The sequence below is a fragment of the Bombina bombina genome, chromosome 10, assembly GCF_027579735.1.
Source record: "Bombina bombina isolate aBomBom1 chromosome 10, aBomBom1.pri, whole genome shotgun sequence".
NCBI lineage: Eukaryota > Metazoa > Chordata > Amphibia > Anura > Bombinatoridae > Bombina > Bombina bombina.
Genome location: NC_069508.1, coordinates 145,502,272 through 145,518,816, shown reverse-complemented (window position 1 = coordinate 145,518,816; position 16,545 = coordinate 145,502,272). Strand labels below are relative to the sequence as shown.

Below are 16,545 nucleotides of genomic sequence, written 5' to 3'. Positions count from 1 at the left end.
ACTTTACTAACATATTTTGGATCGCTACACTCTCTATATATGACTTATTGCTATATTGTAATAACAGTTTATTTCTTTATTCCATTATATGTATTCATTGTAGCAGCTTGCTCTTTATAGTAACCATTGCTCACTTTATTTTTATATATATCTTTTCAAACTAGTTGTATTAATAGGTAGACATTCCCAACAACATTCAAGTAGCTTTATTATTACTAATTCATTCTATTACAAACGTTTACACCGTAAAGTGCATTCTATTATAACAATTCAATTCCATTGTTATAAGAAATAGTATAATCTCATTAGGAAATTTTAGACCGTGAGACTAGCGCTGTGTAGTGAATTCAACTCTGTCTTTCTTTTTTAATAATACGGTGTGATCACCTGTAAGGGTAGTGTGACCACACTCTCTAGTTCACTCCAGCAGCTTATCTCGTATTGGTGTTAATTTTTTGCGCCTCCAGTGTGGCCCACACCTAGGTGTGGCTCACATTACAAAAATCCTTTTTTAGAAAAATATGTTTATTCATATATATATATATATATATATATAAATAAAAGAAGAAGTCCTGACTCATCAACGCCCAGCTTTTACCGTTTAACCTAGGAAATTTGGAAGTTACTTTGTTTTTATGATGTAGGCACCCACTAAGGAAGGATTTTTGGAAATTACGTCCCTAAGGGGGGGTCAAAACTTTTTTATGAGGATACCTATATCTCAAAAACCAACAATTTTACAGACGTGAAAATTGGTATTTAGATTCTCCTTGAAAAATAAACAGGTGTTTTGTCATTTCCCCAAAATCCACTTAAGGGGGGTCAAAAAAAGGGGCGGCTGATTTATGAGGATATCTATAATCTCAAAAAACAATGATGTTACAGACGTGAAAATTGGTATTTAGATTATCCTTGAAAAATAAAGAAACACATGTTTTACCATTTCCCCAAAATCCACTTATGGGGGTCAAAAGGGAGGGGCTGATTTATGAGGATACCTATAATCTCAAAAAACGATGATGTTACAGACGTGAAAATTGGTATTTAGTTTATCCTTGAAAAATAAAGAAACACGTGTTTTACCATTTCCCTAAATTCCACTTATGGGGGTCAAAAGGGGGGGCTGATTTATGAGGATACCTACAGTCTATCTCAAAAACAAAAGATGTTACAGACATGAAAATTAGTATATAGATTATTAAAATTAACAAAAACTCAAGAAGGTTATGTCAGCGAGTGTGCAACCCAAATGGGCACACACGTGAGGGCACATGTCGGTGCGAGTGGTCGTGTTTTTGATATTTTTTACAAATCACAAAATTCACGTGAGCAAAACCGCAGGCAACAGCTAGTCATCTATATATAGTTATAAATATATATATATATATATATATATATATATATATATATACTGTATGTGTGCAAAAATCCATAAGATATATTTTAAGAATAAATAGAACATATTCTACTATGTGCAGAACATCGAATTATGAAATATGCAATATTATATTCTTATGTTGCGCTTTTAAATAACCATGATTGTGTTTGCATGACTTGTGGGTCTTTTTAAGCTCCATTAATGTCAATGGGGGAAAGCGAACAAGTGAATTTGCAACTATTGAAGTTTCATGTATGTATTACTTGCAAAAAAGTGTGTATAAATTGTAGACAAGTAACTGTAACATGTTAGTATCAAGACCTATAATTGAGGTTTTCTCAATATATCGGTTACACCATTTTGTTTGCTAAAATAAGTGTTCCCGGCTTCCAAATGAAAGCTGCTTTAGTACCGGAAGCAAGAAGGACAACTTGTTACAACTGACTGTGTGACTTCTGCTTGTTCAGCAGTAGATGTTTACACCTTATAAATAGCGCCGTACACCTGCAGTCAAACATTGCTGTGAAATTTTAGTTGAGCTCCCAAGAGTTAACATTGCTGTGAAATTTTAGTTGAACTCCCAAGAGTTAAGTTATAATTTCAAGGGAGCTATTTACCACAGTAAATATGGTCTCTAGTATATCATACAATAAATGCTATTAATAATCCATAGTACACACTAAGCTTACTTTTCTGTAAGCTGCTGCTCTCGTTCAACTTGTTTCTAAGTAAGCTGTCGTTCTCCCTGCCTCCGGGCAGGAAACGCATAGGACAGCTTGTACTGTTGGGCTAACCAGAGCCTTAGCCTCATAGCCTGTTGTTTTTAATTTATACTAATAAAGGATTGCTTTTTATGGCACAAAGCCTTATTTTCATATCCACGGCTGGTAAGGAATATTATTTACCCTTTATGGGGGAATGCAATTTTGCGTTTGTGACTTCTCAAAGTCTATTTGTTACCGCGACTCAGCGAACGCCAGAGCGCAAACTTTTTATTTTTAACTTGTAATATGAGAGCAAATCACTAAGCGCAAAAATACGTAAGTCTCACGGTTTTAACACTCGAACATGAGTTCAAGCTACAGCGCCATTCATAACCTAGCCCTAAATGTTGTGGAATATGTTCATGTCTGTTTTGTTGCAGAGAAGTCATTTTTCTGGATAGAACAAAGGAGTCTTGGACACCTCCCAGACAGAATGAGTATGCTGAATTCAGACTCTATTGCCCTTGTGAAATAACTTGTCTCTCGGTTATTTCTTACTATTTCATAAATAACAAGGTTGTCTTATTTTTTACATTCTCAAAGCTTTCATTTTTTTGTAAACTATAGAAGCTTTTTGTTTGTAAGATTCTGAAGGTGTTTTTGCTATGCTGGTGCCCATCACAGTGAAGTATTTGTTCTATGTGCTGTTAAGAGAACAGCCGTAGCTTAGATCTGTCCCCATTGAGTGTAATGATGCTGAACTTGCAGCTCAGGGCTGTGATGAGAATCAGGTACAAATCTTTATTCATTTCACAATTTTTGAGTTGTGATTTCTCTGTGAATTTTTTTTCCGCCGCAAGATATTAATTTTCTATAATACCAATTCCTGGCTCTGGGACTCTTCTACCTATCCATCTATCTCCATCCATTCTTCATTTTCTGACTGAATAGGAAATATTAAAGGGACAGTTTACCCTAAATTTCATTCCCCTTTACATTTTTTCCAATGATCCATATTTCCCTGATGGAGTGTAAATTAAACTGTTTAGTATTGGCTATAAAAAAGCTGTGTAAATATAAGTAGCAGAAGAAATTACACTCCCAGTGGGAGGTAGGAGAGCTTAGCAATAAAATGTTATTTTTTTAGTTGTTTTAAGTATTGGGCTTTGGTAAAGAGACAGAGATCATATAAAGAAGCATGTGTGTGTACAGAAAGTGATTAAATAAGGAGATTGCTCTGCGAACTCAACCCATTTTCATTGGTTGTCAAGTTTTAAAGAACAAAGCCAGCTATTTCATATACAAAAATAAATCTAAATATGCTATTTCTCATACATTTTATACTCTGCAGCTCATATAACAAGTAATTGCAAACACATAAATGGAAAGTAATCTGTAAAAAAAAAATTCTCTTAAAGTAAATACTAGTAAAATAAAAGATTTTTTACGTTGTTTTGCATATTGTTATAAATGTTATTAGGCAACTGAATATATTACTCACACACACATTTATATATATATATATATATATATATATATACAGTATATATATATATATATACATTTATATATAATTGTTATAGTATTATCAAATATTCACCTTGTTTGTGTTGTTTTGTATGGTGTTATCATAAACGTTTTTAAGCAGCTGACTATAAATATATACACACAATATCTGAGTTGCATCTTACCGTAACTCACCATAATATCTCTATTTTGGTAAACTTAGGCACATAAATCCTAGAAAAAAATGCTCAGATCAATTGCAACGCCATATATTTCAGTTGCTACCTAGCAGTGATGGGATTAATAGAGCAGTACAGTCCAGAGAAAGGTTATGTCACGCTAGATTACTGAGGGTCTGACACACAGTAAATTCCTTTATTACTCTTCCCCTGTGCCAGATGTTTGGGGACATTAAAAACTCAAAGTTTAATGTATGATATTGGAGGTTAAAATCAATTATTCATTAAAATATACAGTAAAATAACTATGTGTACACCATGAATACATTATCAAATGTCACAAAATAATTATTCACAATTACATTCATTGCTAAAGTAATAAACCTTTTCTTAATCTCCCCAATTGACTCAGATTCTTGATTCTACTTAAAAAAAAATACAGTCAATCTGTATTAAGTCCAGCTACAGCTTTTTAATTTTAATAACCATATGATATGGTTTGACTGTTCACAAATCCTCCATCCTAGTTATATGAGCCTGGGTATGGGCTGTCATTTGTACTAACCCTTTTGAAGGCATTATACACAAAGTAAAATATAGTACAAGACAGGGCTTTAAAAATTAAATGAAATTGAGTGTTTTATTTTTACACTAGAACAGTCCTTTAATGTCTTCATCCTAGAAGTAATGACTTCCACATTCTTGATACATATTCAAAGATATTGGTAATTGGTTTAAAACACATTTAACTTATTGGTTGCTAGAAGACTATGGTAACCCTTACTGGAACCCCTCAGTGTAGTCACTGTTAGTTAGCGGAAGTATCTAAAGATTTCTATTTTTATGAGAAGTCAGTTTTTTTGTACATGCAAGAGACTAAATAGTCATGCTACCTGCCATATAGGATTTTGTCTTGTGAAGTCACTAGTTGCCCTTCAGAATTCTCCAAGGGGAATTGCAGAATGAAAAACAAAGCAGATATCAAAAAATATATGTTCCTATTAATCATCTGTGTTTTTTGGATGTTGTAAATTCCTGGAATTTTAGTGTTGCAGACTTTTTCTTTAACTCTGGACTTTCGCCCTTTAAGATTTTTGTTCTGCCAGGAACAAGTTGCCTTAAATTTATTAGTTTATGTATACTAAACAATATATATTAAAGTCATAAAACAATTTTATCATTGCAATAGAATTGATATTTCCAATACACTTAACAATCTTTTTTGAACATTACTTTGTATTGTATGATTCCAATATCCTTAATGTTTTTAGCCTTGTATTGTATTATATGTGTCCAATACCATTAATGATCTTTTTTTGAACATTGTATTGTATGTGTCTCTCCACATCCAGAACCTTGAATAGTGAGATAAACTGCGTTCAACGCTAAAATTTGCCTTTCTAAAGTTATGTGAGAGACTTCACAGTACTGAAGAGACTTCTTGGATAATCTCACTAGGCCAGAGAGCTTTAGAAAACTGGGCCAGAAAGGAGTTGTTGTTACTCCTAAGCAAAGTGCTTGCAATTTAAGGAACCATCCTCCAACTATCATAAATTTCCATATTAACCAAGAAATTACTTTTTGAGAATCTTATTTACATGAGATGATGTGTATTATATGTTACTTACTGTAGTCTACCTACCACTGGCACACACTTCAATTAATTGTTCAGTTGTGGGGTATCTGTCATCTCCCACATCCAGAGAAAATGAATTCACCCTTAATGGGCTCTTCTATCTTGAAGTACAAGAAAGCATGTTATGATCCTAAGACAGGGCTCAACAAACCCAGGAGCCAGGGAGCCATTGGCTCCTAGAATTTTACCCCTGGCTCCTACCTTTTTGGGATATTCTCCATAGATCTATATACAGATACCACTGTAGGGCTTCTAAAAGTATGTCTGGCTACTAAATATTCTTACTGGCTCCAACATTTTAAACAGATTTGTAGACCCCTTTCCTAAATTTATCACTGCCCGAATGGGGCCATATATAGACCTGTTTCCGTGCAAGCCTTCAGGCTCGCCGGAAACAGGAGTTAAGAAGCAGCGGTCTTAGGACCGCTGCTCCTTAACTCATCCGCCACCTCTAAGGTGGCGGACAGCAATCAGCCCGATTGGATACGATCAGGTTGATTGACACCCCCTGCTAGCGGCCGATTGTCCGTGAATGTGCAGGGGGCGGCATTGCACAAGCATTACAATAGAAATGCTTTTGCAATGATAAATGCTGACAGGTATGATGTCGGAATTTATCGATGTGCGGCGGACATGATCCGTTACAGCGGATCATGTCCGCTACACATTGATAAATCAACCCCAAAGACCTCAAGACAGGAAGAGAGGGAATCAAGTTTGTAAATTAAATGCACAAAATATTTATAAGCCTTTAAAAATATGAAATCTGCAAGCTTAACTAAATACTTTTTTAGCAGTATTTTCTGTTAGGAAACTTTTTTTTTCTTGAGCTACTTAGGATCATCTACAGAACCGGGTGCGTATTTTCACAGGATGATTTACTTGAATACCTTTCTATCATAGCTTCATGCCATCAGTATCTCAATCAGTATCTTTAGCTTTGTATTCTCTTGAATTGGATTATCGATGCGGCTGGGACAGGTAAATCAGTTAAAAAATTAAAAGTATATTAATTTACCAAAATGAAGCCTTATTGTAAAAATCATTCTTAGATATGAAGCTACAGTTTCATGCAGTTTACAATTAGTATTTAATTTCCTTTAATGGTCTACCTTCCATATTCAAGCTATCAGAAATGTTTAGCTAAGACATATATATCAAATGAAATGCATGCACTGCTTTTAATTAATTGTTTTTATTCAGAAGGAATACATCTGTGATTTCTGCATTTGATGATTACTTTGTGGCTTCTAACAAGACTGAATATTTCTGGTTCTAAATATGGAAACCTAGGAATTGACTTTAATCTCAAAGGAAAATACTTCCATAGTCAGGAGTGTAACAGGATGGCTACTTAGGAGTCAGATGTGCAGGAATTGGCTGAGTGGCTAGGCAGACCATGCAAGACTGTGCCGCATTACATTTTTTTATACCAAACATTTAGCTTTGAATATTCAGAGTTAAAGGGACAGTCTAGGCCAAAATAAACTTTCATGATTCAGATAGAGCATGTAATTTTAAACAATTTTCCAATTTACTTTTATCACCAATTTTGCTTTGTTCTCTTGGTATTCTTAGTTGAAAGCTTAACCTAGGAGGTTCATATGCTAATTTCTTAGACCTTGAAGCCCACCTCTTTCAGATTGCATTTTAACAGTTTTTCACCACTAGGTGTTAGTTCACACATTTCATATAGATAACACTGTGCTCGTGCACGTGAAGTTATCTGGGAGCAGGCTCTGATTGGCTAGACTGCAAGTCTGTCAAAAGAACTGAAAAAAGGGGCAGTTTGCAGAGGCTTAGATACAAGATAATCACAGAGGTTATATTATTATAACTGTGTTGGTTATGCAAAACTGGGAAATGGGTAATAAAGGGATTATCTATCTTTTAAAACAATAAAAATTCTGGTGTAGACTGTCCCTTTAAGTCAGGAAAACACAGGCCTAGAAATCTTGGCAAATCATTCTGGCTAAACAACAAAAAAAGGCAGGCACAGGCTATGAGAGGTAGTGCCAGACAACCTCCTCCATGAAATTGGTTTTATAATACATTAATAATACAATAAGTATGCACGTTATTACCTAATACAATCTTGCCCATAAAAAAACAAGAATTTGTAAGAATGTAGAAGGAAAACAATACTAAATCTTATACAACCCTCTCAATAATTTGACTTTGTGGCACAGGGAGGTGAGGAGGACTTGTGACACTGCCTGCTAAACATTGCCCACATCAGGTGGTGGGGCAGCGGGTGGTTGAGAGATTTCATGATTCAGATAGAGAATACAGTTTTAAACAACTTTCTAATTTACTTCTATTATCTAATTTGATTAATTATCTTGGTATGCTTTGTTGAAGAAGGAGCAATGCACTACTGGGAGCTAGTTTGAACACATTGGTTGAGCCAATAACATGAGGCATACATGTTCAGCCACCATTGAGCAGCTCCTGAGTCTACCTAGGTTTTCTTTTAAACAAAGGATACCAAGAGAACAAAACCAGTTAGATGATAGCAGTAAATTGGAAAGTTGTTTAAAATCAAATGCTCTATCTGAATCATGAAAGAAAAAAAAATTGGATTTCATGTCCATTTTAATCCCTTAATGACCGAGGACGTTCCTGGCACGTCCTCTGGTCTTTCAAGCGGTGGAAGCGATCCTGATCGCTTCCAGACGCTTTTATAGTATTGCAGTGATGTCTCGATTTTGAGGCATCCTGCAATACCATTTTTTTACAAACCGATGTAGAGAGAGCCACTCTGTGGCCCTCTCTGCACTGGTAGCGATGGTGCCAATCGGAACATCGTTGGTGGGTGGGAGCATTGGCGGGTGGGGGGCCCATCGCTACCCTGCATCCGGTTCCTCTATGTGCAATGTGCACACCCGGTGCTGGAAGCGTGCAGGGGGGGCCTGCATGGGGCACGCGCGCATGCGTGTATGCAACCACTGCCATCAGTGAAAATGAAAGGGAAGGAGGGAGAGGGAGGGAGGGAGGGGGAAAAATAAGGATCGTAGGATCTGGGAGGCGGAGAGGGAGGGGGGTTTTGATGGGGGCTGCTACACTATAGAAAAATTAAAATTATTTAAAAAAAAATTAAAAAATCTTTTTTCTTGGGGCAAAATGGGTACTGGCAGAGAGCTGCCAGTACCCAAGATGGCAGCACGTAGGTAGTGGGGGGAGGGTTAGAGAGCTGTTTGGGGGAGATCATGGAGGTTGGGGGCTTAGGGGGGGTCCATCAGCGCTACATAATTATTATTATTTTTTTTTAAAAAGCCTTTTATTTTAGTACTGGCAGACTTTCTGCCAGTACTCAAGATGGCGGGACAATTGTGGGGTAGGGGAAGGAAGAGAGCTGTTTGGGAGGGATCAGGGGGTAGGATGTGTCAGGTGGGAGGCTGATCTCTACACTAAAGCTAAAATTAACCCTGCGAGCTCCCTAATTAACCCCTTCACTGCTGAGCATAATACAAGTGTGGTTCGCAGTGGCATTTAGCGGCCAAAAATCCATGCCAAAGCCATATATGTCTGCTATTTCAGAACAAAGGGGATCCCAGAGAAGCATTTACAACCATTTGTGCCATAATTGCACAAACCTGCAGTTTGTGAAAAAGTTTGTGAAAAAGTGAACAATTTTTCTTATTTGATCGCATTTGGTGGTGAAATGGTGGCATGAAATATACCAAAATGGACCTAGATCAATACTTTGGGTTGTCTACTATACTACATTAAAGCTAAAATTAACCCTACAAGCTCCCTAATTAACCCTTCTCTGCTGGGCATAATACACGTGTGGTGCACAAAATAATTTCAGTGAGAAACCTAAAATTGTGAAAAATTTAACGATTTGTTTTATTTGATCGCATTTGGTGGTGAAATGGTGGCATGAAATATACCAAAATTGGCCTAGATCAATACTTGGGGGTGTCTACTACACTACACTAAAGCTAAAATGTACCCTACACGCTCCCTACAAGCTCCCTAATTTACTCATAATACATGTGTGGTGCGCAGCGGCATTTAGCGGCCTTCTAACTACCATAAAGCAATACCAAAGCCATATATGTCTGCTATTTCTGAACAAAGGGGATCCCAAAAAAACATTTACAATCATTTATGCCATAATTGCACAAGTTGTTTTTAAATCATTTCAGTGAGAAACTTAAGGTTTGTGAAAAAGTGAACGTTTTTTTTTTATTTGATCGCATTTGGTGGTTAAATGGTGGCATGAAATATACCAAAATGGGCCTAGATCAATACTTTGGGTTGTCTACTAAAAAATATATATATATACATGTCAAGGGATATTCAGGGATTTCTGACAGATATCAGATATCAGTGTTCCAATGTAACTATCGCTAATCTTGGGGGAAAAATGGTTTTGAAATAGCAAAGTGCTACTTGTACTTATTGCCCTATAACTTGCAAAAAAAAAGCAAAGAACATGTAAACATTGGGTACTCAGGACAAAAACTATTTAGCATGGGTGTTTTTTGGTGGTTGTAGATGTGTAACAGATTTTGGGGGTCAAAGATAGAAAAAGTGTGTTCTTTTCAATTTTTTCATCATATTTTAAAAAAATATATAGTAAATTATAAGATATGATGAAAATAAGGGTATCTTTATAAAATCCATTTAATGTCAAGAAAAACAGTATCTAATATGTGTGGGTACAGTAAATGAGTAAGAGGAAAATTACAGCTAAACAAAAACACAGCAGAAATGTAAAAATAGCCTTGGTCCCAGACGGTCAACAAATGGAAAAGTGCTCTGGTCACGAAGGGGTTAAAGGGAAACAATTTTATAGCACAGTTTCCCTTTAATGATTTAATACAATGTATTTTAATTTACATTTGAATAAATGAGTACTTACATAGTAGAAGGGTCATGGTAAATATAATCAAAGTGTATATTGATAATGATTTAAAGGGATATGAAACTCAAAATGTAATTCCCCGTAAAGGGCTAGTGAAGCACAATTAATAGAGCAGAGTTTATCTTGCACTTGGCCCAGCTCATACAGTAACGCTCAGTCTGGTATAAGAATATGATTACACATTTTAACCAAAGCATTGTGACCAAAACTTTTAATGGGTAGAAAAAAGCTGTATTAGCACAAGTATCGGCTAGATTACGGGTTTTGTCGGTAAAAACTTGCGTTGCTAACGAGCCTTTTTTTGCAGCGCTCACTTTAAACAATGCTGGTATTACAAGTTTTCCAAATGGCTGCGTTAGCCTCAGAAAAGTGAGCGTTGAGCAAATTTAGCGCCACTTCTCCCTGTAATACCAGCGTTGCTTACGGTAGCGGTAAGATGGCTAAAACGTGCTCGTGCACGATCTCCCCATAGGAAACAATGGGGTTGAGACGGCTGAAAAAAAACCTAACACCTGCAAAAAAGCAGCGTTCAGCTCCTAACGCAGCCCCATTGTTTCCTATGGGAAAATACTTTCTAAGTCTACACCTAACACCCTAACATGAACTCCGAGTCTAAACACCCCTAACCTTACACGTATTAACCCCTAATCTGCCACCCCTGACATCCTCGCCACCTGCATTATATTATTAACCCCTAATCTGCCGCTCCAGACACCGCCGCCACCTACATTATACTTATAAACCCCTTCTCTGCTGCCCCCAACATCGCCGACATCTACATTATATTTATTAACCCCTAATCTGCCGCCCCCAACGTCGCTGCCACCTACCTACAATTATTAACCCCTAATCTGCCGCCCCCAACGTCGCCGCTACTATATTAAATGTATTAACCCCTAAACCTAAGTCTAACCCTAACACCCCCCTAACTTAAATCTATTTTTAATAAATCTAAATAAAATTACTATAATTAAATAAATTATTCCTATTTAAAACTAAATACTTACCTATAAATTAAACCCTTATATAGCTACAATATAACTAATAGTTACATTGTAGCTATTTTAGGATTTATTTTTATTTTACAGGCAACTATTTATTTTAACTAGGTACAATAGTTATTAAATAGTTATTAACTATTTAATAACTACCTAGCTAAAATAAATACAAAAGTACCTGTAAAATAAACCCTAACCTAAGTTACAATTACACCTAACACTACTATAATTAAATTAATTACCTAAACTACCTACAATTAAATTCAATTCAATTAAATAAACTAAATTACGAGAAAAAAAACACTAAATTACAGAAAATAAAAAAGAAATTACAATATTTTAAACTAATTACACCTAATCTAATCCCCCTAATAAAATAAAAAAGCCCCCCAAAATAATAAAATTCCCTACCCTACACTAAATTACAAATAGCCCTTAAAAGGGCTTTTTGCAGGGCATTGCCCCAAAGTAATCAGCTCTTTTACCAGCTCTTAAAAGGGCTTTTTGCTGGGCATTGCCCCAAAGTAATCAGCTCTTTTACCAGCCCTTAAAAGGGCTTTTTGCAGGGCATTGCCCCAAAGTAATCAGCTCTTTTACCAGCCCTTAAAAGGGCTTTTTGCTGGGCATTGCCCCAAAGTAATCAGCTCTTTTACCTGTAAAAAAAAGAAATACAATACCCCCCCAACATTACAACCCACCACCCACACACCCCTACTCTAAAACCCACCCAATTCCCCCTTAAAAAACCTAACACTACCCCAAATATTTAATGACTTACTTTAATTGAAATAGTATAGCTCAGAACTAAATAAAGAACTCCACTGCTTGAGTAAATATTTTTGATCTTTTGGCGATCAATCCTTTTCCGGCATGAATTTTATTCAGTGCCACCATAGAAATCTATTTTGCGACAGAAATAACGCACCGCACTATCCGACATGCATATGTTGGCCCGCACTAGACTAGCACCTCAAAAATAACTATGGACTTTCAATATGAGCACAGAAATGGAAGTGGTATGGACGCATAAGACCTAAACTTACCTTCCTATCTCCACTGCTATCCCCTTAAACCCCTAGCACTTATCCCACAATTGCTGATATATTTCTAACCTGATACCTTTATATTATCTATAATATCAAACTGCGAGAGACTGGGCAGATATACTTATAGTCTCAGTTTATTCCATATCCTATTTATTGGAGTACAACCTATAACATAGGTGACGCTAGCTAACGTACATGTAAAGAACATACACACGATAGTAGGTTTTGAAGCACATAATATATATTACATCTTTTGTTATCATGCTTTTCGGTATAATATATTATTGTTTTGACCTCACACACCCACAGGCTATTATTATATATGCCAATATCTATATTTTGCAGAATATTGAACTATATGAATACTTGCATATAGAACAGAGGTCCATAGTTCTTTATATGAACTATTAAGTACAAAATTCCTACTTACCCTTAAAGGAGGCATTTAGAGAATATAACAGCACGCAAGTACAGTATAATTTACCGCAATAGGCAGTACTTGAACAACCACCTTCATCAAGCTTATGTATATCCTACAACTGTAGGCCATCACAGCCTTAGTTCACAGATTGGAAGGCTCACAAGTGGGGGTAATTCCCTAGACCAGGGGTGTCCAAACTTTGCTCTCCAGAGGTTTTGGAACTACATTTCCGATGATGCTCAGCCAGCATTTTATCTAGCTGAGCATCATGGGAAATGTAGTTCCAACCTCTGGAGAGCAAAGTTTGGACACCCCTGCCCTAGACCAACATCATCGTGAAGGTAGCTTACCTATAACCTATCTTATTAGTATCTGAAGGAACCCAGTACTGTCTGCATATTTTGGTCCAAAGACATTATATATTATATATTTTGCCATTTGATTAGTGCGACACCCAGTATAGCAATTTTACAGGCATCAACTGAACTATTTGTGTCTACACGGAATTATTACAAACGAGACAGAGTTTGCTTTGAGAATTTTAATTCACTGTATGTTTTGTTTTGTATAAATTTTTAATCATTTATTAAAAAAAGTTATATTTTAACTTCTTGTACTAGTACCATCCCTAAGTCTGGGCATAGAGTGCTGGAAGTGCATACTAATTGGTGGTTCATTTCTATAACTTCCACTACCCTTTTGTAGAAATTTCATTTTATGCACAAGCACCAACCCACACGTAGTATTATTTAACGCAGAAGTGTATAATATAATTAATTACACTCAATATTGAACAATAGTGGGGATTGCCTTAATAGTGCCATTGTTTAAAAATCTTTCTTTGGGGGTCCCATAGCATGTAAGCCTATGAGCCCAGCTGTTTGTAGTCCAACTTCATAAGACCCGACTACAACAGTGCAACTCTCGGCAGGACCCTCTACCCATTTGATCCCTGTAATTGTTTTTATTTACCACCTATGTTCATAGCGCTGCAGAACCTGTTAGCGCTCTACAAATACCTGATAATAATAATTACACTCTAGTGATGTCACCGCACTTTATAAAGTGCATTATTGTGCTCCACTTGTAACCTAGCCCAAAATGTTTAACTTTGCATAATTAAAGGGATATGAAACCCCAAAATGTTGTTATTGGATTCAGATATAGAATTTGATTTAAATAAAAAAGTTTCCAATTTACTTCTATTATCAAATATGCTTTGTTCCCATGATATTTTGTGTTGAAGAGATACCTAGGTAGGCATCTGGCGCACTACATGGCAGTAAATAGCGCTGCAATCTAGTGCTCTTGAAAATGGATAACATTTTTCCAAATCTACAACCATATAGTGCTCCAGAAATGAGCCGGCTCCTAAGCTTACTTCCCTGTTTTTCGACAAAAGATACCAAAAGGACAAAAAAATAAATAATCTAATAGAAATAAATTTGAAACTTGTTTAAAATCACATGACCTATCTGAATCATGAAAGAAAAACTTTGGATTTCAAACCCCTTTTTTTGCCTTCTTTTCTTGTAATTTAACTCTAAATATTGTAGTAGTCACACACACTGATGTCTAAAAAAAAGAAAAAATTACTTCAATGTCCTTTTAACATTATTCAGGACTATTTAATCTGACAGACTGATCTAAGCCTTTATCTTACATTAGTTATTTGCAGGGAAAATTTTCACTAGCCCATTCATCCTAAACCAGTAAGAAATTGCTGTAAACTTATAACCTTTTTCTTTCCTGTTCAGTAACCTTTCTCCTATCTAGTAAACTATAGCAATATTTTCCCAGCCCTGTTAATAAACTACACTAATCTGCCTGAACTTGCAAGGTTTTGGGGTGGTCATCTTTGCAAATTTCTTTATTTAATAAGAATAATGCCACATGCCGCAAGATATACACTAAAATAAGAGCTTTTATACGCGTGATAAATCACCCTCGGACAGCAGAAAAACTGTGCACACTTAAGGCTCAGGAAAAATGTTTTATAATCCTGCTAAGACGCCATTTGTGTTTTATTGCTTATAATGGCAGCAATATAAGTGACAATTTTATGTTGATCTATACCTTTTTATATTTTCCTTCAGTACAGAGGTCTATCAGGGTATTGGTTCTTAAAAAAATGTATTTTGTATGATCCAATATCATTTTTTATTTTTTTAATGCCAATTTTTTTTCTTTTTTCTAAGATAGCATTCATCAGTAATTAAAGTGTTACATTTTTATCACAAAATCAACATTCATTAATTTTATCAAAATTGATACATGCACTATTTACCTTTATGATCAGATATTGATTTATTGCGTTTAAAATTTATGTTTATTTGCATAGGTACTTTTCTGTTTTTATTATCATTATGATTATTATTTTCGTATAATTTATTTGTAGAGCTCCAACAGTTTCCGCATCACTAATTATACAAAGAAACCAGTTATGCTTTCCATTAAAGGGACAGTCTACACCAGAATTTTTATTGTTTTAAAAGATAGATTAAAAAAAAAACCTTTATTAACCATTCCCCATTTTTGCATAACCAACACAGTTATATTAATATACTTTTAACCTCTGTGATTATCTTGTATCTAAGCCTCTGCAAACTGCCCCTTTATTTCAGTTCTTTTGACAGACTTGCAGTTTAGCCAATCAGTGCCTGCTCCCAGATAACTTCATGTGCACGAGCACAGTGTTATCTATATGAAATACGTGAACTAACACCCTCTAGTGGTGAAAACCTGTTAAAATGCAATCTTAAGAGGCGGCCTTCAAGGTCTAAGAAATTAGCATATGAACTTCCAAGGTTAAGCTTTCAACTAAGAATACCAAGAGAACAAAGCAAAATTGGTGATAAAAGTAAATTGAAAATTGTTTAAAATTACATGCTCTATCTGAATCATGAAAGTTTATTTTGGCCTAGACTGTCCCTTTAATGAATTCCATATTTACCTGATTCATCTCTAACCCAGGTTCATATTGTTTCCATATCTATAATTATTTACACAACTGTGTGCAAATTCCTAGCAGTACCCCCAACCAATATTGCTTATTGCTGGTTTGTCACAGTTTGGTAGCTTTCTCCCTGGCTGCCAGTAACATGCAAAATGGTGCCTGCACAGTGCCATATTTGTAATGAATAGAGCCATAGGTGACCTTTTGCATTTAACTGACACTTGGGACATTTAAGTCATTTAATTATCTGTTATTTTATTGGACTGTCCAGTTAAATGCTGGACACTTGGCAACCATATCTATGACTCGCAGACAGACAAGATAGTAAGGCAATTTGGACACAGAAGGTCTACCATACTTCTCCACTCCCCTCACCTCCAAGACACACCCTAAAATGGCTTCACAAAAATGAAAATTAGGTTCTATGCTTTCTATCACTAAACACTTAACTAAAGGGGTATTACATCAGCCAATTTCTGCTGCTATTTGCCCTGGAACAGGGTGTATTTTTAGGATTATTATTTGGAGAGAACGGGGGAGATAATGACAATTTTTAATGGCCTTGTTAAAGTACACAAAGACAGGTAATTTTGATAGTTCTCAAACATTGAGGTTCAATATAAAGTCATAAGAATAGAAGGAATAACTTTTCTTTTTACTTCAATTAATTTTATAGATAAGAACTCTGATTAAAGTATTCTAAAGCATAGTCACATTTGTTCCTACTTTGTGCCAAAAATGTTCATCTTGTGCATTAATTGACATATCTGTTGATGTCACTGAAAGTGCCAGACAGTAAGAAATCTATTATAATATACAAATGAGTTCCTCTCTGTTTTCATTTG

General features: G+C 35.6%; 1 protein-coding gene across 1 annotated transcript in view; it reads left to right on the top strand.

Moving 5' to 3' along the window:
• LRRC7 (leucine rich repeat containing 7) overlaps window positions 1-16,545 on the top strand; it is a 518,594-nt gene that overhangs the window by 409,124 nt on the left and 92,925 nt on the right. The gene's annotated exons all lie outside the window — the stretch shown is intronic.